We start from the raw sequence: 24,524 nt of genomic DNA on the forward strand, positions 1-24,524 counted from the left end.
TAGGGGACTTGGGGAAATACCAGGACCATATTTAGCCCAGAAACCAGTGTGTCCTCCAAATTAGTTGCTATGCTTAGGGAAGGCAAAGAAAAGGCTTAATCGTCCCTTCCTAGCTGGGGCTTAGAAAGCTCAGCAGGTTAGAACTGCCTGGCGGGTGCGCACAAGTCCCGGACCTCTCGTGGCCCTTGGAGCCCGCGAGCTAGGCAGAATAGAGGTCAAGTCAAAGGGTACGACCACAGGGTGCCCCTCCCTCTCGCTTGTGCAGTCCGCAGCTCAGCTTCCGAAAGACCACCGTGGGCACAGCAAGGCGGGAGGGCGGGGAGGGGGCGGGTCTCGGAGGGGGCGGGACCAGGGGGCGGGTACGGGGGGGGGGGAAATCAGGGTTGCTTCGGGAATTGTAGTCCTAATGAGCCCCGGCAGCGAGACTGTCCCGGTTTGGTCTGTCGGGTAGATAATACAACTCCCAAGAGCCTACGGGTCCGACCGGGGAGTCCATGCGCAGTGGGCGCCACATTGTAGCCTATCAGGCGAAGAGAGGGTGATGTCACCTGCGAGTTGGTAACCTACGAGCGGCTGCGAAGGGAAACTGTTTAACCGGATCCCATTGTATCCGGAGCACAGAGCCGTCTTTCCAGCATGCAGGGGCTGCTCAGGTAAGGGGGACGTACCGTCTCTCCCGCCACACTCATTCATTAAGTGGCACCGCGCGGTGGCGCGGGGGTGGGTGTGCTTCCTTGGGCCAGGCGCCGGATTCGGGAGGCGCGCCCTCCCGCTGCCTGCCTGGAGCTCCCGGGCCAGTAGGTAAATATTAAACCCGTCCTTCAGGTTGGGTCTGGGTGGGAACAGGACCGAGACAGCTCTCGGCTGCCAATCTAGGGTTTGGAAAATGGCTGCAGCGCGGCACAAAACGAGTTGAGCCCAGAGGAAGGCGCTTCCGAGGACCGGGGGCGCTCCCGAGGACAGGGGACCCTCCCTCCTTTCTTTCTGAGGCTCCTGGATGGCAGGGGAGCCAGCTGGGTACCGGTTGTCGCTGTGTTACAAGCTCCCGGGCTGGGCTCCGGGAGATCGTAGCCTTGGCTAGGGGCTGAGGGCACTGCACTGGCGTTCCGGAGCTCCTGGCCCAGCGATTCCCAGAGGGAGAATCCTGAGGCAGGCTTCTGGACACGGAGGTGGCCACAGAGAAGGAGAGACCCTTCAGCGTCTGAGTAGAAACCTCACCGTCCCTGGTACCCTCACTTAAAGCCCCATTTGAAAGGGACGGGATGACTGTAATCAGGAAAAGTAGGAACTAAATGTTTCAAAAAAGAATAGAGGGAAATACGGCGTTGCAGAGCGAGCTAGGGGTGTTGGCGGACAGCGGCGAGGGGAGGCTGCGCCGCCTGCGGACCGGGTTCCAGGCACTGCAGAGCTCTACCCCGTTGCGTCCTTCTCCGGAGGGCGCACCTCGGTCTCCCAGTACTGAATCGCTTGCTCTGCAAAGAGCACTTGGGCTGTGTAGCGCCTGCCCCGGAGCCCTGGGGTTAAGGGTGGGTGGTTGGGGGTGTCGGATAATCTAAAGATAAGGCTAGCTGTGGGGCAGGAGGGCTGGATAATCGGGTTTACCCAGCTGGTACCGAAAGCCAACTGCTTGTGATCGGCTTGTCCTCTGACTGGAGACGTCCGGACTTAAGTCCCCAGGATTCTCTTTTCCCCTAGTACCTTTATTTGTTCATTCACTCACTCGTTCATCTAACCCTAGTAAGGTCTTTTTCTCGAGTTGCTTACAGCTTGGGTTTGGGCGTTCTGTCTCTTACGCCGATAAAATATTTTCGTGCGCTCTGGCATAGATTCCTGCACCCCATTCCGGACCTCCCGCCTTATATCTCTCAGGAGAGCATCGAGAGCAAATGCCTCCAGTGACCATTTTTACTCTCATTGAAGTGGTAGTTTTGTGAGATCCGAGCAAGACCTAGTGAATTGAAGCAGAGTTTGCCTGCCGGACGAATCCCGTTGCTATGGCGACTCCTGCCTTCGGAATCTTAACTGCTCCCACTGCTGTTTCGATTCGATGTGGCTCTGCGGCCAGCTGGGAGGGCGTGGCCTGTGGGTGTGGTCAAATGCCGGTCCTGGGCCCAGCTGCTCTCTCCTCTTCACCCCTTTCACAGCCCTGGACTCTTGTAAATAGTTTGGACACAGTTCTCGGACCCATTTTCCCACTCTCATGCATATACTTCATCTGTCCACCTCCTTCCCCACAACTGTGGGAAGCCTTTTCCTTGAGGCAAACTCTGAAAGTCACAGTTTGAAAGATCTTTTTCCCTTTTCAGGCTACCTGCATCTTTCCCCAATTGTGTTGGAGGCAGTTTTTTTCAAGAAAGGTGCTCTACTCTGTTCTTTATAAAGAGAGTTTCCTGGTCACCAGTAAAGGTACCCAGTTTGTCCTAGGTGCAGTTGACTGGAAGTGATTTGGGGACATTTGATCAGTGAAGTTGAATTTTGGAAATCCTTGCCATGCTTTAGGGTTCTGGGAAAATCTAAATGCCATCCCAAAGGATGCAGGTCCTTGAGTAAAGCACATGTGGCTGGGAGCCAAGAGCCCTGGATCATGACCTGGCTCTGTCATTATTGGCTAGCTCACTCTGAGGGAACCTCTGTCTTCTTGATAATGTAAGAAGAGTACTATAGAGGATTTCCAAAATTGATTCTAGGTAAAAACTCTTGTGACTCTAAAAAAAATACTTGGTTATTCCCCCCACTCTCCAAAGTATTCTGAAGATGAGGGTTTAAACCCAGTTTCGGACACTGTGGCATTGGGTTATTGTCGCTGAACCTTACTATTATGACAAAATACCTTGGTTCAGCTCATGAACTGTGCCTGTAATCCCAGTGGCTGAGGAGGCTGAGGCAGGAGGATTCAGAGTTCAAAGCCAGCCCCAGCAAAAGTGAGGTGCTAAGCAACTCAGGGGGACCCTGTCTCTAAAATACAGAATAGGTCTGGGGATGTGAGCTTAGTGGTTGAGTGTCCCTGAGTTCAATCCCCAGCACCCCGCCTCCCCAAATAGCTTGGTTCTTCATGGTAATGCTTCAAAGTGGGCAAGGCAGCTGCATTATTGTTTATAATAATAATAATGTTTATAATTATAATGTGCTTCTACTACTACACTATTACTTTAGTATCTGGACTTCTAATTATACTTTAGTCTTAGAATTAATTGTTTAAGCTTTGCCATTCTACAGACTTTTGGTGAATACAATTACTTGTAATCTAAGTACATTTAGTATAATTAAATTATACAAAGATTCTGTTTACTCTCTGCTTGGATTTTATACCAAGTGCATTATCAGAAAAGTCACAGTAGGAGGTGGAAAGTGTGTACATGTATGTCAGGCACATGCATTCATGTTCAGGTTAATGTTTAAGGATGCTGAGTTCCAAGTGATTGACACTCATCATCTTGTCTTAAGTAGGTGATTACATCCCTATTGATTACATTCCCCATAGTAGTATTCCTCTTAGTTTCCTGAAGTTGTCTTAACCAAAACACCATGTGACATAAAAGGCCTTCCTTGTATTTGAAATAGAGAGATATATTCTATAGTTATTTGCTTTTGAAAATATGTTCACCTACTTAGACTTTTTTTTTTTTTTTTAAGGTTAGAATTTCTTCTTAACCCAACCAGGCATTTCTAGATTTCTATCAATCACTCTTCTTAGTCTGGCTAACTCTCCCAGGAGGTGTATGACAGGAGAATGGGGAAAGAGACCAAGGCAAAGATTCCTAGAGACCCTGCCGGGCTACTAATGTCTCTCAGAAAAGCTGGGGCACAGCAGTGCAGTCATCTCATCTGGGTTAGAATTGCTTTACAAACAGGATCACTTGTCCCAGACTGGGTGATATGAAAACAGAACATTTGTCCAATATTTGTAACATTGTTATCCAGTAGTCAGATTCTTAGATTTTCAGAAGTATAAGTTATATGAGTCTGGTGTGATAGTAAAGGGGGTGTGGTGGGTCACATCCTTGGGTGGTGCTGTCAGGAGCTCAGTGAATAGGTGTTAAGGAATTTGAATTCTGGCTTTTTTGCTTTGCAGACAGTTCTAGGTGTTAACAAGGTAAGTCTCTGTGTGGTTTTATTTGAGCTACTTTGTGTAAAAGGCTGCTTTTAGTGTTGATGCTGTGGTTCTGAGAACAAATAAGATGTTTACAAATAAAACACAGTGAAGATTGAAAGTGTTTCATTTTGTAAATATTTCGGGGATGGTATAAAGAGTGGCTTTGGCTTGAGAATCTAGAATCCTTCTGTAAAAACACTTTAAAAGTTACAACTGTTGATGAGAGGAAACAAACTTTTCCAACAAAGCTGGTACCATTGACAGCCTTAGGTGTTGGGTTCAGGAAATTATCAACAGAGCGTGTCCCTGCTATGGGGCCCTCCCTGGCTTCCAGTCATGCTCTTGTATTTTCAAATATTAAGTCTATCTCCATACTGCAGAAAACAAAGCAACTTTGCCAGTTTAGGTTAGCAAATTTGTTTTCTCTCTGATGGGGCCTCAGTCAAAACAAAAGTGATTCTTTCCTCTTTGGAAGAGGACTTTGGATGACTGTTGCTTATTTTGGTGATACTATGTCTAACTTGGTAATGAGGAAATCTTATAAATGAATATTAAATACAGCATCTGTTCTAAGTGGTTTCCTTAAGAGCTTCAAGTTTACAGGCGGCTGAATACACAGGTACTGTTTAAGAAACTGGTACTACTGAGGGTGTTTTTTTTTGCATGTGGCTGAGGAGTATGTCTGGTTGGCAGAGCAGGCTGGGGCAGGCTGAGGTGGAGGATACTGCTTTTGAAGTTACATTAACTTAATAGAGTACTGTCTTTAATGTAGATTGTGTTATTTACAGTGGCTTAGGTTGCTGACAGGGACTGGAATTGAAAGATCTGAAGCATGGGGGGAGGGTGGGGAATTCCAAACACCACCAAATTAGTACCCCCACTGAAAGAGGGACAGATGAAGATGAGATGCAAGTTGATTTTAGTGACCTACATTCCACTCTAGTAGACTCTTTATGCAGGAAAAGAAAAATGGTGTTCATACCTTTTTATCTTCTGGGATCCTTTCTACTATTTCAGGAGCAGAGAACATTTCAGAGAGGATTTAAATCCATAATGTGTAAAATTCAGTGAAGTATTGAAGCACAGCAACAAGTGTACAGAGCCTTGCCCCCAACCCTCATTAATGCAGAGTTAGCAAACACTCCCTCAGCTGTGGTGAGCCTATTTTCTTCATGGGTACTTAAGCATTCCTGTGACTTTCTGCATCAGAGGTTCTTCTTACCTGGGGTGTGCACCCCTCTAGCTTCTCAAGTACTTCAGGTGCTTTCAGATCCAGCTCAGATGCCATAGCTTCCAGGATGGCTTCCTACCTTACCCCTCGGTTTTCAACCCCCTTCCTCCTCAGAACCTTTCGCCTGACCGCAGCACACTTAATAGCATCTGTGTGACAGCTCAAGCCCTTTCTGATACTTTATGTGGACTACATCATGGACTTCTCACTATTGCACAAGCTAGATACTATTATTGCCATTTTACAGATAAGGAATTTGAGGAGTTTGCCTAGCTGTGGTCTGTAAGTGCCAGACCAGGTTGGGGATCCAGGCAGTCTCATTCTCTCCACACCACAGAACTGCCTGGGTTCTGACATTCCTGTGTGTTATTCTTTTCTGTCCAGCTTGAGTTGGGGGATGTCCCTACTTCCTTTGCATTTCTTAATATTGAGGCAGTGGTTGGTCACCATCATCAAGGCAGTGGCTTTGAACTCACCATCCTCCTGCCTCAGCCTCCTGAGATGCTGGGATTGTGTGTGTGTGGTATCGGCCAGGCTATAAAATTGCCTCTTCATGGGTGGCTTGCAGTGTATATTTCTGGAACAAAAATGTTCCATGGGAGTATCTATGTTGTATTTGGGTATTGGAATGAATGAAACCTTTAAGGTCTCTTTGCTATATGAAAGATGGCAAATTATTTGAAAGAAGAAATGTTCTTATATTCCATCACTAAATCTACTAGGAGCCCAACCAGTTTTAAAACGCTATTTGATAATTGAAATTACTTTTTACTAGGTGGAGTACCTCTTCTGATTATAGGATTTCCACTCAGAAAAGGGCTGCAGAATCCTGTATTGGGAGTGAAGAGGGTCCCTGACTTCTTACCTTCCCTCCCTCTATGAATTGTGAAGGTTCTTTTGAAAAGAAAATAAAATGAAAACTTGAAGAGTAGTCAAATGTGTAATGTGATATTGGATATCCTTGAATATTGAAATAAACTTTCTTTTCTCCACCTCAGACTTTTATTTGTTATTACAATGTAGCAAATTTGGTGCCAAATAAACCATTGTAACTCTTTTAAATCCTAGTGACCATTGTAAATTAAATGTGGAAAACTAGGGAAGTAAGTTCAATTTCTGATGTAGTTGGTGTGATTTCCTGACTTTCAATAGATCTTTTCCTTTGGCTTAAAACTGAATATTGTGCCACTTTGACGATATTTAATGAAGACAATTGACTAAAACACAAACTGGTTAATTTAGGGAATAAATAGGAAAGCTATGCCTTACTAGCTATTGTCAGGAAGGGAAAATGTAAACAGAAACTTTAATTTAGTCATTAGGCTACTCAAAAATAATATCATTTAGCAGGCATTGATTTCAGGAGCCGCCCGCCCCCCATTCATCTTGTTACACTTCCTAAGTATGTCATTCACCTTTAGTAATAACCTGAGTTCATTCTGTTCTATAAATTGCACCAGGACTGGAGTTGAAGGTCACCTGTATTTCTGCCAAGCACACAATTAGGGTCACCTATTAAAATGGTATTTTTCCTTTTCATTTCTAAAGAAAATACCTGCAGTACAATTGGCAAACATTGCCCATCTGATGAACTTTTTGAATTTAGACTTATAAGAGAAGATAGCCTAGATTCTAGCTCTAGGATAATACAGATGCCCATCTTTTATTTATTTTTTTGAGATGGGCTTTTGTTGGCTAAGCTTGGTTTGTTAGTGACATATAAATCAGGTCAAGGGCATGGGATAGCTTTACCTTGGTTTGGAGCCACTGTACCTGAAATCCTACTCAGCTTTATTTTTTAATCTTATTTTTTTAAACTCATACTCTTGACCACAAGAGATTAGAGAGTACTTTGTGGATCTATCAGAGCACAGCCATCATTCCTGGGGGCAAAAGAAAGTATCATATTAGAAAATGAACTGCTGGTAAGGGGTCCTTTTTTTTTAGACCACATGAGCTAGAGGCAAGTCGTTGCCAATGGTTTGCCAAGGAAGTATACGCCTCTGACAGGTGTCCTTCTGCAAAGATTGGGTTAGGACTAGGGCAGCTTCATAAAAGTTTGCCAAAGCCCCTGCCTCCTTTCTCTTTCCTTTCTTGGAGAAATGAGAGATATCATTAGTGTGTCTTTGGTACTACTTTCTTTTTGGGGGGGTAGGGGCAGTGCTCAGGATTGAACTGGGCACTTGACCACTGAGCCACATCCCCAGCCCTATTCTGTATTTTATTTAGAGACGGGGGTTCACTGAATTGCTTAGAGCCTTACTTTTGCTGAGGCTAGCTTTGAACTCTGGATCCTCCTGCCTCAGCCTCCCGAGCCACTGGGATTACAGGTATGTACCAATGTGCCCAGCTTTTTGGTGCCAGTACTGATCTGGACTTTAGTCTTCCACAAAGCTCCTGCAGATTTGCCCTTGGGAAGAGTGAAGAATGGAGGTCATCATTTGTCAGATGAGATAGATTGTTCCTTGGTGCTGAGGCTTAAATCTGCATCTCTATCTGTTTCATAGAGATCAGGTAAGACCAAGCAGTGAAATGTCCAGGCTCAAATTAAGTTAGAACCTGCAGTTCTATAACGAGGGCTAGCTTAGGGGTCCTCCTAAGCCCTGAGAATTTATTGCAAAACTTATTATAAGAAATTGAAGGAAATGAAATGGACAACTTAAATCATTTGGAAGACCTTGGCTATTCTCTTCCCTTGGGAGTTGGTGAAATTGTGGTTACAGAATATGTCATCCAGTTCTGTTCAGGGCAATTATTTTATTTTATTTTATTTTTAACCAGATATTAATGACTGTTGTTTGACTTAGGATGATGGTAGCAAAAGAAACAACAGTAACATTTTTGTTTTTTCCCTCATCCCGTTTGTATGACAGTCATGTTTGTTTTACAACCCCCTCCTCTCCCCTCAGCACTCAATGGTAATTTGAACTAAAAGTCAGAGAGGATGAAGAATAAATAAATGCTTGGGATTGAAGCCAACGGCTGCAGTGTGTTCTCAGAAAGTTAAATGAACAGGCCTGCTTTTCTATTTGTTTATTTATTGGTACATTATGGTTGTGCATAATGGTGAGATTTATTATTACATATTAATACTTACATATTTGTACATGCACACAATATAACAATACTTTTATCTTTATACTTTTTTAATATATATATTTTTATTTTTTTAAATGTATGGACCTTTATTTTATTCATTTATTTAAATGTGGTGCTGAGAATTGAACCCAGTGCCTCACACATGCTAGGCAAGTTCTCTACCACTGAGCCACAGCCTCAGCCCTATATATTTTTATATTTTTAAAATCAGAAACAGAGATTAAGTTGGATTAGAAAAACTCTGACCCATTTAGGACTTGATATTTTGTGGGTTGTAGATGATACTTCTAACTGTAGAAGTTTTAGGAGCTGTGGCAAGAAACTACCTTACCTAATGCATTTTCTGATGAAGGATTGATTAAAAATTTAAAAAAGGAAACCACATATGTGTTATTTTTAATTTGACCCAATTTCTTATCAGGCTGTGACTGAAGTTACCTTTCTTCCGTACCCCACCTTTCCCTACTATGTACTCTGTGGGTTGTCATTTGCTAGTTCAGCTCTCAGGGACTCCCTGGGGGTGGGGCAGGATGACTGTCCCCAGTTGGCCAGGTTCCCTTATCAGGGGACCACTCACTGACCTGACAAGAAAGCACATCTTCCCCTTTAACCCTCCAACTTACCTTTTAATTCCCCCAAGCTCAGGTTGTTTTTCTGATGGAACATGTTGTAGGAAGTAGGTGGAGGGGAGGACAGAGGGAATTATTGGGTTTCATTTATCTTATCACTTGTTTCCCTCTGGATTGCCTTTGTTTATCCTGCCTCTTCAGGCCAGGAATTCCTTCAGCAGAACGCCATGTGTCCACGCAGGGGGACTCCTATCAGGGCTTCCTTCTTCTTGGATTTCCATTTGCTGATTTGGCTTTTCTGTCCACAGGCTGATCGGGAAGGAGCTAGAAGTATTTAGTCTGTTTTCAATCCTTGTGTTGTGTGGAAAAGACATCTTCAAACACTGACTTGGGGCAAACACGTTAATAGTTTTTTTCTGATGGAGAAAAAGAACAATGCCAAGTAGGTTTAAATGTAAAGTCTATGTCTAACATGTTTGGTAAATTAGCTCAGTCATGCATGATACCTTGAGTGGAATTTCTTCATTTTTTTTCAATTTTTTTTTTTTTTTTTTTGCAGTTAGAAGAAAAAAAAAATGCCAGTTGATTTTAGGTTCAGATATGGGTTTTCTTCATGATCCCTTTAAATTTCCTGGGCCTCTATTTCTTTCTTTAGATGTAAAACAGAGTATTCACCTAGAATAAACTATCTCCTGGGTAAAAATCCTCAATGGGTAAAAGAACACTATTTTAACATCTTAAAATAGTGACCTCACTAATGTGGCATTGTGTAATATTGATATAATGTCTACTGGGTTTCCCCAAAAGGATGGGTATGAGGGAACCCTATTTTTCCTCATCAGAGTTTCCCCACTTTGGCCCCTGCCTGGTGCAGTGTACCTGAGATCCTGTTCTTAGCTGGAGCTAACCCCTCAGGTCTGATCTCTTCTTAACCTGAGAGCTCAGGGATATTCCCTAGGGTAGAAGGGAGGAGGCTAGACAAGTGTCTGTGATCATCTTCCCATCTGTTCAACCCCCAGTGGTCCATGGGGGTGAAGGTAGCCAGCTGTTGTGCTTGGCCAGCACAGTATTTTTAAAAACGAAATGATTTTAGTGAACATTTATACTCTGATTTGTCACCACACCCTTATGCCTCATTCAGAGCCACTTAGTTTATGTGATACTTCTTACCTCCTTGGCCCTTAAAGCCATTGAGTTTGTGATCCCTATTTTAAACCAAATTAAAGTGGGACGAGAGTGTCTTCAAAGGATTATCTGTCAGTGGGCTGGCAAACGACCCATTCTCCTACTCTGATTCATGGTTTTTCAACTTCAACACTATTGAAATGTGGGACTGGATGATTCTGTGTTGTGGGGGGCTATTCTGTGCACTGTAGGATATTTAGCAGCATCTCTGGTCTCTATCCATTAGGTGCCTAGCACCTCCTCCTCCAGTTGGAACATCCACAAGTGTCTCCAGACATGGCTGTATCCTTGGGGGAAAATCACCCTGGTTGAGAGCCAGCTGACAGATTTTAGATGGCCTGAGAACTTTTAGCCTCTAACCAGCCTTGCATATTTAGGGATAAATTGGATTTCATTTGGGAAACTGAGCTTCCCTGCTGTTTTTATTTATTTGGGCAGTTGGTTAGAGCAGAGTAAAGGTCAGTGGATTAGACCCTATGGGGTCACTTCTCCATTCTTCCATGACCACAGCCTGGGAGGTCAGCCACATTTTAAGGACATGTCCTTGGTCACAACAGGGGACTGTGTGAGACACTGAGGCTATGTCAGGGTAAGCCCACCAGAGCTAGTGAATAAACAACTTTGAAGTCCATCACCTGGGTTGGTAGGTCAGTAATGTTATCTCTGGATAAGGGTGATGAGGCTTTGAGGAAAGGAAAGGCCAGCTCTGTCATTGTTGCCAGTGGTCAAAATGCTTTAAAAAAAAAAACAAACAAACAAAAAAAGGATTTAGTCCTGAAAAATGACAGCTTATCTCAAATCAGCAGTGTGGGAAGAGCTCTGAAAAGGATTAACAGAGTGATAGTCCATTTTTTTTTCCTCCTCCAAGCAAGAATGTCTTTTAAACTTGACTCTAAAATTTGGGCTGTGGCAGCTCTTGCACTTGCTTTTTTAGTGAACAAAGCAAAAATATTGTCAGGTTTTAATTCACCAACCCAAACTCCTTGTTTTGCACAACTAATGCAAAGATGCTGCTTCAAGCAGCACACAGTTTCAGTTAAAATGTAAATCGAGTTCCTTCTCAGAAGGATAGGTGAGACTTCTGGGAGATCTCCACCCTGTTTGAGGGCTGTTGGGCCTGGTCTATTTCTCTAGTCTATATGGGAGTCAGGCATTTCCATGGTGGATTTAAGAAAGAGAAGCCGAAGGATGCTGATTCAGTAGATCTGGGTTTGGGGCCTCATCTCCAAGATTCTCGAAGTCCCCCAGGTAATTCTAACATTTAGTCAGGACTGAAAATTGGAGGTGAGGGACTAATTTTGGGTTTGGGAAACATGAGTCCAATTGGGGTTGTCTGCCTGGCTGATTAAAGATGCAGCTTACCTTTTAAAAATTTGCATTCATTTTGTGTGAATATTTTTTTTATAAAAAATTAGCATTTTGAACTTGTGAAAAGGAAAAGTCATGTACATGTGGTATAGTGTGCTTTATATAATCTACTGGGCCCAATGCTTCTAATAAGCTTGAAGCTTTATTATCTTTTCGCAGTTTTAACTGAAAAACTATCTCTGGAAGTTATCCTTTCCTCAAGATCCCTTCCTGGGTGGAGTCAATGAACATTTCAACCTACTGTCTGAAAGAAAAGGAAACAGAAACTACCCAATCACAAAGAGTCATCACTGTGAGCTTCCTTGAGATCAAAGAGGGTGGAGAATAGACATAAATGTTCTTTCTGGCCTCTATTATTGAAAAGGATCTAGATTATTTGCAGCAAACTCTGTGAGCTTCCTTTCAGTCTCTTGGTCTTCTCTGGCTTGGCACCTGTGGCATGGCCTGTGTGTTGCACTTCCTTCTGAGCTGATGCCATGTGCCAGCACCACATCCCCACAGAGGATCTTGCCTTTGGTCCAGAGTTAGAATGACCAAATGGGGGGAATACAATAAGATGGACTTTTTAAAAGGTAGAATTTCAAGCCGAGATTTCTAGCAAAATCTAAGAAATAACTTTTAGTAAAAATATGCTGAGTAATTTTTGGCCAATCCCATAAGCCTTGGAAACCATACCTTAAAACATCATTGAATTGTTCATTTGTAGTGTAAAAAATATCTGATGTTGGCCATGGCCATTCCATTATGCTGTTGAATATTTTTAGAGAATTCCACATTTTTTTTTTCCTTTGGAATACAGAAGTATTGTTCTATTTATTTAAAACTCAGACCTTCATCTACCTTCAGTGTCTGAAATAAACAGATTACCAGTGTAATAGGTCAAGAGCTTCCCCAATGAAAGATTCTTTGTTCTCACTGCAAGTGGTCTCATGCTTAGCTTATTTAGAGCATTCCATCTTTTCAAAGGTATGTTTACAGCATCACTTATAGGAAATAATAGTCTACAATCCAAACCCATTTTTGCAACACTTTTTATCCCTATGGTTAAATCATCTACCTCCATTCTTTTATTTCCTGAATGCTGATTTTGAGTCTCAGATGGCCAAGGTTTTCTAGTACTAGAGAAATTTATCAGTGTGATATGGTATTGAGAAAAGAATGACAGTTTTAAAGGACAAAATGAATAAGGATGTTAGAGCCACCCTGCTGGTTATCATTTGTACTATATGTGAGTGAAAAATACAATTCCATGTTGTTGAATAACAACAACAGCGAAAGATAATATAAAGTTTCTTTTGGGGGTGAGTAAAATGTTCTGGAAGAAGTAGTAATGATTATACAATTTAAGAATGTACTAAAAATCACTATATTGGGTGCTTTATATGGATAATTTTATGACATGTAAATTTTATCTTAGATCTCAGAGATTATTTTTCTATTTGTTATGTTAATGTACATGTCATTTTTTTCTAAACAGAAGTGTAACATGGTAAAAGAATAGTCGTGGTAATTATTTAATATTTATAGATCACCTGAAATATGGAAAATTGTATTGTAAAGAAATTTTTGTATAGAGGAATCTGGCCTATATTTTTATCATGTCTTCTAATCATGAGCTAGGGAGTAGGAGATAAAGAGCTATATTTTATTTTATACCTACTATGATGATAAGCTATAGTTTTGGTGATGCATTTGGTTTAGTCACAATTTGCTTTCAATCTGTTCCATTCAATTATTTTGCAGGATTTTTCTGCTTTAGAAAACTTCACACTATAAAAAGCATTCAAGTATGAACTCTTGCCTGCAAAGCTATGTGTGTTGGATAAAAACTAGTTCGTTTATCAGGGATTATGTAGTTCAAGGTTTCTCAAATTTGGATAAATGATCTTCTGAGAAACACTGAATTAGAAGTTAAATTGCTGCAAGTTTAGGTACTTGCTTGGTTCTAGAAGAAGCCCATATGCAAAGGTAGGCCTTGAGATGCTGAAGTGCTATTTAGATGTAAGATGCTATCCAGGCATATTTTGTGTGTGTGTGTGTGTGTGTGTGTGTGTGTGTGCGCGTGTGCACGTGCGTGTGTTTTCCTGCATAATAACTTAGTGGCTTAAAATAATACCAGTCAGAAGTCTGGGCATGCTGTGGCTAGATTCTCTGCTAGGGTCTCAGCAGCAAGCTAAAATCCAGGTGTCAGCCTAGGCCGCTGTTCTCATCTGGGGCTCAGGGGCTTCTTATAAGCTTACTGCTAGTTAACAGACTATATTTCCTTGTGAAGACAGGACTGAAGATTGTTGGTAGCTGTGAGCCAAAGATTAACTTTAGTTCTCTTCCTTGCAGGCCAGCAGGTGTAAAGAGTGAACCTGATTAGTTCAGCTTGATTAGTTCAGGCCCGCCCCAAACAATCTTCCTTTGGCCTATAACACAACATAATCATAAGGGTGATAACTCATTATACTCACAGGTAATACTTGTGGGAAATTACATGCAGTCAGGGGTGATGGACTTCATTTAAAGTTCTGTCGTACCAAGTTACACAAATATGCCAATAGACTCTTCTTTTCCCCTCTTCCTCTTCTTCCTCCTCCCCCTTCTATTTTGGCAGTACTGAGAAATGAACTCAGAGCTTATTACATGCTAGGTCCTTTTTCATTTTACTTTTTTTTTTTGGAGACAGTGTCTCTCTAAATTGCCTAGGCTGACCTCAAACTTTAGATCCTCCTGTGCAGCTTTATAGGTAGCTGGGATTGTGGACTTGCACCACCACATCCATCTGCCAATATAGTCTTGATGCTTATTAAAATTAAAACACAGAATTTAAAAAAATCATCATAATGGATGGTACTTCACCAATACACTTCTTTTTCTTTTTTTTCCTAGAAATTATAATATTTATTTTTTAGTTTTCGGTGGACACAATATCTTTGTTTGTATGTGGTGCTGAGGATCGAACCCGGGCTGCACGCATGCTAGGCGAGCGCGCTACCGCTTGAGCCACATCCCCCGCCCTCACCAATATACTTCTAGATCTGCTCTGTCTCCCTAAAATGCCTCCCCGAGACTTAATTGCTTCCTATTGCTACTTATCTTTTTTCAAGTAGTGTGAACATGAAGATTTAAAAATATATGTTATTGAAAAATTTCTATACACACATATGTAGAGAGATTAATATAACCGGTCGAAGAATCCTCGACAAGCATGTATCCACAGCTTGTCCAATTACCAATTCATGACCAATCTTTCATCTCTGCCTTCAATAGTTTTCCCCTAACTCTGGGATTTTTAAAATACAAGTTCTAGACATCATATAATATTATCTATAAGCATTTTTGCATTTTAGTATATATCTTCAAAAACACAAGCCTCTATAAACATAACTAAAGATTTATTATCATATCTAAAATCATGCATATTAATTCTTTAAAATCATCAAACATCTGATCAGTTTTAAAATTTTCTTTCTTTTTTAAGTTTGTTCAACTCAGAATTTAAATAAGGTTTGTACATGGTGTGTGTGTGTGTGTGTGTGTGTGTGTGTGTTTTAATGTCCCTTAAACCTCTCTAAATCTCATGCAGTTATTTTTTTCCTTGCAAATTATTTTGGAAAGAACCAGGTTATTTGTTCTGCAGAATTTCCCACAGTCTGGAACTCATGGTACAGCTTGTTCCTGTTTTTATTTATTTTTTTCTATTTTCTATAAATTAGTTAAAATGAAAATAATTGGTGCCTTGTACTATCTGGTCACTAGAGCTAAATAAGTTATTTGGTAAACAGTATGGTAGACACTCCTTGCTAGATCATGTGCAAATAGGTATTAAGGTTGTTTACATTTGGGAATTAAAAAAAATGCATCAGGTTTTTTAGATTCCTATTTTGGGGAGCAGTCTAAGGGTTATATGCTTATAGCGTATGAATTAGTTCAATTAAAATTCTTACAGAAAACATATAATGTGTTGATATCTTAGGTGATATTTGTATTAGTGCAAATCTTTGCCCTAAGTGGTTTTGTTGAATCAGGTTTTAGCTTTTTAAGATGAAAACAATAGCAATAACAACAAAATATCAAACATGAAAAGTATTTTAGTTTTGAGTTTTGGAAAATAACCAGGTTTTAAATATTGAGGTCATGACATAATCTTTTTTTTTTTTTTTTACAGTGAGACTTTGCTAGTTATTTTATGTCTGTAGACTGTCCAAAGACATGTCCTTTATCCTCAAAGAACACAATATATATATATGTATATATGTATTCCAAAGCCTCACCATAGGAATATTCTGCTTTTAAAAAGCAACATTTAGTTTTAGGAGGTATTTTTATAGGATCATCACTGAAAGAAAATAGGTTATCTAATTTAAATTTCACTTTGGAAAAAAAAAAAAAAAGATAACCTTGGATAAGTAAGAACATGATCACTTAAGAGTGAGGACAGCAGACTTTTACTGAAAAGGACCAGTTAGTAAATAGTTCAGGCTTAGCTGGCTGTCCCTGCCAGATGTGCAACTCTGCTGTGGCAGTGCAGAATCTCCTAGACAATGCACAAATAAACAGTTATGAGGGTGTGTAAACAGGGGACTGGGGCGGGCTTATGAAGGACAGTTTGCAGAACCTTGCCTTAGAAAACTTTGTTTCACTTTGGAAAAGTTACATTAATTGCTTTGTGACTTAGTTTAAATTATGTTTCATGTATAAATAGTGGTTCATCTATAAGTAGGAATATTTAAAACCATGGGTTTTAATGAAAACATTGTAGACACTAGAAAACGTTTATTACTTTGTAAAAATATGACCCATAATTCAAAAGTAAAACACTTTTTAGATTAATCTAATTTGGCAGTGTCTCAGTTTGAAGAGTGCTCCACAGAATATGTACACTTATGTGTATGTCTGCAAGGTCTGGCTTGGAAGAGAGGGAGTCTTGATTTTAACCAAGAAGTGTTTTATGCTGTGTAAAATGGAGAAGCCGAGGAGCTTCTTCCCGGCCTCTCTTGATGCAAGTAAGATTGGATCCGTCACTTCATCTTTCGGTGGGTTGGGCATTTCATCTATAAGATGAGGTATTGACACCTGTTGCACTCTTACTATACTGTTTTTATATAAATGGAAGAAAAGGTTAAAGCTTGTCAAATGCCACAGGTTAACTGCAGAAACTCATTAGAATCAAACTACTTTGAGGAAACTGGTAAGAAACACCAAAGTCCTGACTTTTAACATGGTTTGACTTAATTTTTCCCCTCTGCGTTGGTGCAAAAGCGACACACGTCCAGTAGAAACTGTACTTTGAATTCTGAATCTTGACCTTTCCCAGGCTAGCGATATGGGATCTGATGATTCCTTCTGACAGTGCTGGGTGACAGCCTTGAACTGCAGTTCCTGTCAGCCATCTGGAACCCACATTCTCTGCTGTGCCTTGTTGCTGGAGTATGGTGTTTGGAAGGTTAGGTGTATTAAATGAATTTTAGCCTACAGTATCTTCAACCAATGAAGGGCTGATGGGGACAGAGTCTTATCCTGTGTCTGTATTAGAAACCAAGCCTCATCTCCTAAATTTTTTGAAAATCCAGTTTGTATTATTTTCAGCTATATTTAGCACAAAATAGTAAGTGAAATAGGAGTGAAAATAAACTTTTGACAGGGTCTGTTTTGTTGAATTAGTAAAATTCATTTGTTACCGCTTTCTGTGGGAGATCAACCTTGCTCGTGATGAGTCATACTCCCCAGCTGGGTGCTGAGGTGCTCAGTCACAGAAATGTGGCAGAGCTTTCCCCACCCTTCTTGGGTTCCAGGGTCAGTGTCTCCTTCATGGGTGTGTCTTGCTACAGCCCCATGGGTAGAGCCATGCTCACCTGTTCCTTTGTAGTATAACCCCTTGCCCTGTTTAGGGTAGAATCTTCCATGGAAGTGCCTTTTGTGTGTCTCCTTCTCTTACTGGGACCTTGGGTGTGGCCTTTTTAGATGTCAGTCAACCTGCTGACAGTGGACATCATGAAGATAGACTCAGCCCCCTGAAACCTGACCCCTTGCCTCATTTGAATAGCTTCTCCTCAATCTCTCTCTCTCTCCCTCCCTCCCTCCCTCTCCCTCTCCCTCTCCCTCTCCCTCCCCCCCCCCCCCCCCCCACCCTTAAGGTCAGAGGAGCCATCACAGTGACCCTAAAGAAAAAGGTATTTGTGTCTTTTGTGTGGTTATTTTGCGCAGCCCAGTTAGCCCAGTTCAAGTGGAGTGACCCCTGAGCCTTTTAGTCACGAGAACAAAAACCTGGCAGCTTTCATTTGTTTTAAAATCTGGTTTGATTAATTATTTAATTAGTCCCTCACCTTCATTTCTGTTAGTGTTAAGGCCTATTTACAGAATCTGATCTATTTGTAGTTTGCTAGTAATAACTAATGAAAGAGTTGAAAAATAAGATTCTCAAAATCATAAAATAAATAAATGCCAATAATTTAACTTATAAATTAACAAGGGAACCAGTAAGATGTTCAGACCAGCTCATCGGAGAATTTGAAGAACAGACAGATATGTCTGCTTATTTGACTGTTTGTCTATATAATCTATCTGTCTACCATCTCCATAATCAGAAATGCTGAAATATATTGGCTGGTATATACAAAACGTTTGAATATACTAAAGGACCGATGATATATATTAGACACATAAAATGGTTAGATTACTTCCAGACAAAATTAATTTACTGTGCTGTGGTCAGGAGTCCATACATTCCTGGGTAATTTTTGTCAATTGATTCCTTCACTTACCCGGCAATGAAGTAATCTGGTCCGGCAGTTTCAAGAATCTTTGGCCCTATCCGAAATTGAAGACCTCAAAGAGATTTGTTTGTGTAATGTATTTATCATGCTAGAAACTAAAATTGAGCAACTTTAAAACTATTCACTTACTCATTTTAAAATACCAATAGTGAAACTTAAGTTGTCATCTGAGTGATGACTTCATCCAAGCTTCTGGAAAATTCTGTATATTTGTTGAGAGAGTGAAAATGAAAATGTCAATTAACATCATGCTGTGAAATTTTGTACTCACATACACACTGAAAATATCTGTGATTCCCCAAGATGCCTGTGGAACACACTTTGAGAACACTGGCCTAATTAAAATTTTACCAATTTTAATTTGACTAGTCAAAGTCAGCCTCTGCAGAGCCTGTTACACCACACCCAGCACTCCTGAGAGGATGCGTGCTGGTCAGTCCCCTTTGCCTACTTGCAACTCTTGGGTTTTTTCCTGCCAGAAGTCCCTTCTCTGAGAAGTGTTGCTTTGCCCAGCATGGGGAATTTTCAAGGTCATTCTGAAACTATGTCAGAAACTTAAAATTTTATTTTTAATTTTGGTTACAAAAGTAATATGAACTCACTATGGGAAAAAGTGAGAACATATGAATGTATATAGAAATAGAGACAAATCTCTAAGCTTCTATTTTCGATTGTATATTATCTAGTATTCTTTTGTATCCTTCCCCCAACTAAATGTTGTCTTAAGCATGTTTTATGTTATTAACTCTTAATAAACTTCTTAGATGACTATATTCATTTCCTTTTTAATGCATGGCACAGGGTAATCATTCTCCTGTTTTTCTTTTAAAATTATTATCAACAGCATTGCAAGTTTTAGGTTAATTCTTTCAGGATATATTCTTTTAAACGAAATAAAAAAGACAATGGGTATAAAATTTTGAAGTTGTGCGTGGGTTTTTCTTTTTTCTTTTTCTTTTTTTTTTTTTTTTTAAATTTAAGTACTGCCCAATTGTCCTCCGGGAAGGCCTTTCCAGTTAACATCATTGATAGCAACATCATGTGAAAGCATCTTTCACTTCATTTCTTAAAGTTATCTGAGGTTGAACAACTGGCTGAAGCTAGCACATTGTATTTTCGTTTGCACTTACAAAATTTGTTGTATAGAACTTTCCTCCCTAGGTGACTTATTTTTTTTTCTTGCTTAAATGGCCTTTTTGCCCCTTTATCTAATTTAAATCTCAATATTTTTAAACTGGTCAAAAAACATGATTTAGCAATGCAAAAATGAAGTTTCCAGAACTTTTCATAAATAGAGTAAACAATTATGAAACCCGTTGAAAGGAAACTTTGATGAGATCTCTAGGCACATATAAAATGACCTAAAGTATTTCCCTGTGATTAAGGGTCTCTGGCTTCAGTTTTGCATAATTAATTCTCTTAACAGGCTCTTTCCTCATTATCTGGAGGGAAGCCTCAGGCCAGCTCCTGTTTCCTTTTATCACCAATTTGCATTTCCTGGAGTTTGCTTTAGTGGTTTCTTAGTCTTTGTGGTTGTCTGTTGATGGGGAGACACAGAGAAGACTCTTTTGTGCAGACACAGGACCCGGGAGATGATATGTAGTTTTTCCATTGGATTAAACTTGTTTGAAAGAATGAGGTAGAACAATGAAATAATCCAAATATTTTGAAGAGAGAGGGAGAAGTTTATATTACAATGGTTTATGTGATAAAAGAAATGTTATCCTTAGCTCATTTTGTTTATAAATGGGACTGTAAACCAGATACTCAAGTGCTTGGTGAAAATATCTGCAGCATTACCTCTACAGCACCTTGTTTTATAAATGCTGTAGTCATCACAATATGATCACCTTCATGTCAGTATGTCATAAATCAGTATTGTGGGGGGAAAAGGGTTTTCTTTTACCATAAGTGCTTTAGGTTTGTTTTAATTTTAAACAGAGAAGTAAACATTCCTCAAAGCATTCAGAAACTAATTTTAGATGGTTGTGGTAATGCAAGTAATAGGATGTAAAAGCATTCTCCAGCAAGCTTAGACAAGACGATTTACTTAGTATTATGGCTCTGTTCAGATTTTACTTTCTGGGACACTATTTTGAACTTCTGCACCTGTTTCTGTTTAAAAAATAACAAACAACATGCCCTGAACAGACACATCTCCAGTGGCACTCTCTGGAAAGGCAGATGTTGGCAGGTAGGTCCCTGAGTACTTGTTTGGGAGATGTGGTTTGGCCCAACGGCACAGTGGTTGTTACAAGAGGATTCTCTGGAGGAAGGACTAAGATGCCAAGGAGGTCATGTTTGCATACTACTTATGAGATGTTAATTCATGTTCTTCCTAGGCTGAGAAAATGAAAATTTTTCCCTAGCCGATCTGTTAGTTCCTGGGTATCATTCCAATCCCAAGTTCTATAACATTGACCCAAGTAGCAGAATTTCCAAGAATGCCAAATACCTTTCTGAGTAAAAAATGAGATGCTTTCCTCACACCGTGGGAATAAGCGACACCACCAATGTAAAATGGACCTTGAAATAGTTTACCTTAGGGGTCTACATTTTTTGACCTGCAGTTGCAAAATCTTTAATAGGAGATAGAACAGTGATTGTGAACATTCCTTTCTCTGTGGCTGGTAAAATCCTATACTAAAAGTATTCAAGCAGTTTTTGTTGTTGTTTTATGTTATAGAAAGCATAGTAGTAGTTTTCCATTGTACTAAACTTGATAGAAGAATGAGGAGGCAGAACAATGAAATAATCCAAATATTATGAGAGAGGGAGAAGTTTATATTACTGTAGTAATATAAACTTACTATTTTATGAACTTACCAATTTAAGAAATAGAAAACATTCCACTGTGATTTTCTAATTCAGTCATTTCCTGTTAATTTTTTTTTTTTTTTTTTTTTGTACCAGGGATTGAACTCAGGTGTACTTGACCACTAAGCCACACCCCCAGCCCAATTTTGTATTTTATTTAGAGACAGAGTCTCACTGAGTTGCTTAGCACCTCACCATTGCTGAGGCTGGCTTTGAACTCTAGGTCCTCCTGTCTCAGCCCCCCACCCCCACCCTGCAGCTGCTGGGATTATTGGCATGTGCCACCCCGCCCAGCTTCCTGTTAATTCTTATTATGACAGTTTTAGGTAGAATCTATGATGAATGGGCTCACATTTTATAACTTTTTGATGTAGGTTTCCATTTTTAAAAGGACCAGTCCTAAGTGGGTCAAGCTTTGACACAGTTTCTAAGATTTAACATCATAAATTTTCTGAAGTTGGTAGCTGTTATTGGTTTTGTATTTACTGAGGTTCTCAAATGTACAACTTGTTTTGTTCTATTGAAGAAATGTTTTTAATATCAAGGCTCAAAAATAGCAAGTGACAAGTATGATAGAATAAAAATCAAAAACAACTCCCCCCCCCAAAAAAAAAGTGCCTTTGGTATAATCATCTGGTTGGTAGGCATAAACTCTTTTGAAGTGAAAGTCTTTTTTTTTTTTTTTTTTTTTTTTTTTAAGTATAGCATTAAACAGAAAGCCCTTATGTTATCAGTTGCCACAGGAGAAACGGTGCAAGTAACTAAGTCAGAGTTTCAAGCCATATATTATGGTTCATGTTGTAGAAAATTCTCTGTGTTTTAGTATAATGACAGAAGGAGAGCTGGAATTCAGTTCTTCACTGATTGCCATGGCATCTTGGATGATTTGGCTGACACAGCCTGGCATATCTAGCTCAAGACAGGAGACCCTCCCCTTCTTCCTGCCTGGCCTGGACAGGGCCTCAGTATCCTTCTCAAAACAGCATTGTGAGCCACAGCTGGGAGTCCAAGGATCTAACTATTGGAGATGGGAGAATCCTTGATATTTAAGAGATCAAGTTACATTGTTTAATTCAAGTGGAACATTGTTTTTTTTTTTTTTTCTTTCTTTTGTGGCTTCCAGTCTTTTAGAGTGTGGTAATTCCTTTTAATTTAAAAAAAACAAATCAGAGTCCTACATGACCATGAAGTCAGTAACACTTTTAAATGAACTTTAGTTTTATTAATCACAGCATATTAAATTTATTTGGAAAAATAAGCATGCATATGTGTGCGAGAGACTGACATACATATGAATGAGGGACCCTTCGTAATATTTCTACCATGACTTCCCACCCCCTGCCTCTGAGTAGGCATTAGAAACTTCATTTTCCCTTGGTTTCAGTTAAACTTCTAAAAAGTATTCTACTAAAGGTAGAATCAAGTTTTTTATGTTATTTTTTAAAGTTCTTAATTTTTTTAGTTGTAGATGGACACAATACCTTTATTTTATTGATTTATTTTTCTGTGGTGCTGAGGATCAAACCCAGTGCCTCACACATGCAAGGCAAATGCTCTACCACTGAGCCACAACCACAACCCAGAATCAAGTTTTTGATTTCAGGGAACTCCTGGGTGTTTTCATGCTCTGCTGTGGAGTCCCAAGATTCTGGGAGAGATGTTTTCAGGAGACCCCACCTTTCCTCCTACTTATTTCAGCTTTCAGTATTAAGGTTCTCTATGAGATTTCATTTGTATGAAGGATTTCACAACAAAAAAACCATAAACCAAAAACTGAAACAAAACCCAAATAAAACCAAAGCCCAAAACAACAAAACTAAGGATGATCTCACCTTGTTGTCATCTTATACATGATTTAATGCAGTGCCCAGAGTGTTTGGGGATTACCCCATTAGTTGATGCTGAAGCCAGATCGTCTGATTACAGGCCACTATTTGTCCCCTCTACCTGCTGATATCCATAAGATTAAAGGAGGATGTAAACTGCCACAAAGAAAAATTGCTTGCATTGTAATGCCAGGGGACTTGAATCTATTTCCACCCTTGAATGAAGGATGGACATAGGTGTAAATGCTTGTCTTACTTTGGAGTGGTCTCCCTCACTGTTCAGGGTAGGTGGAGGAATGGTGAAGCTATTATCATTAATTTTCATTATATGTCCTTCAACATGGTGAAGAGCTCACATCATGGTCAGAAGACAGTTTCTTTTTCTTCCTGCTTCTCCCAGTGCTATGCCTGCCCTGCTGTGTGTGTGGCATACTTGTTCTTGACTGATTTTCAGCATCTCTCCTCTCTTTCCTGGATTTTGCCATCTATAAAAGAGGACTGACTCACTCCTCGGGACCGCTGCATCGGAAACGGTTGTGAGTCCCTGCATCGGAAACGGTTGTGAGTCCAGGCTCGAGCTTGCAATAAAGACTCTTGTGTGATTGCAAAAAAAAAAAAAAAAAAAAAAGGACAGTCAAGGCTTATTTCTTATCCGAGGTTATCTTTTGCCATTATGAAATTAACATGATCAATGCTATTATGTCATTAAGATATCAGCCACCTTTGGTTCTTTGAGCTACCTTTTCTGCCTGGGATGCTAGCCCAAAGCCAAATGTCCCTGCCAAGTCCACTGTGACTCCTAGGATTGCCTACCTCAGTTTACCTGGGAAGAGTGAGGCTGTAGGTGCTCCAGGGTAACAGGAGCCAGGGACTGGGGACGGTTGGTAGAGAACACTGTGCTATACCTCAGCTCTGTACCTGGTGTGGGAAGGCTCATCCTTTCTCCCGTGTGCATTGGTTCAAGTTCATGTGCATTAGTGTGGGGTGCTCAATGATTCCCATTCCGATTCTTTCAAGTTGGAGGGGCCAGGCAGAGCTGCTATTTCAGATCCTTCACAGGTTTCCTTCTTCCTTAGTACTCTGGAAGGTCATCTCCCTGGTAGAGATGCTTTTCTGTTAACTGTGTCAAAGTGAAATCTTTACTTGAGGCAATACTTTCAGCCTCCTTTCTCGCCATGTGGTTTAACAACTTTGCCCTGGTCCCATCTTAGGCAACCGCTCATCTGCTCTCTGTCTGTATGGATTGGCTAATTTTGGATATTTAATATAAAGGAAGACATAAAATATGTGGTCCTTTGTGGCTGCCTTTTTCATTTAGTGTAATGTTTCCACAGGTTCATCCATGTTGTGACACATATCAGTACTTTATCCTTTTTTATTATCAACTAATATTCCATTTTACGTACATACCACATTTTGTTTATTCATGGACATTTGGGTTCTTTCTACTCTTTGGCTCTCATGAATACAACATTTGTGTGTAAGTTTTTTTTTATTTTTTTATTTTTTTTTATTTACTTATTTTTTTTTGTGTGTGTGTGTGTAAGTTTTTTGTGTGAACATATGTTTTTGGTT

At 40.2% G+C, this 24,524-nt stretch overlaps 1 protein-coding gene across 3 annotated transcripts in view; it reads left to right on the forward strand.

Moving 5' to 3' along the window:
• Positions 1 to 542: 542 nt before the first annotated feature.
• Positions 543 to 24,524, forward strand: part of DAAM1 (dishevelled associated activator of morphogenesis 1) — a 170,526-nt gene continuing 146,544 nt past the window's right edge. Inside the window, exons 1-2 of one of the 3 annotated variants that reach the window (XM_081291302.1) lie at positions 9,282 to 9,434; positions 11,705 to 11,837. The gene's annotated coding sequence lies outside the window, so the exon portion shown is untranslated. The other 2 variants (XM_081291300.1, XM_081291301.1) reach the window with 2 other exon arrangements.

The sequence above is a fragment of the Spermophilus citellus genome (assembly GCF_964194105.1).
Source record: "Spermophilus citellus genome assembly, chromosome: 4".
Lineage (NCBI taxonomy): Eukaryota > Metazoa > Chordata > Mammalia > Rodentia > Sciuridae > Spermophilus > Spermophilus citellus.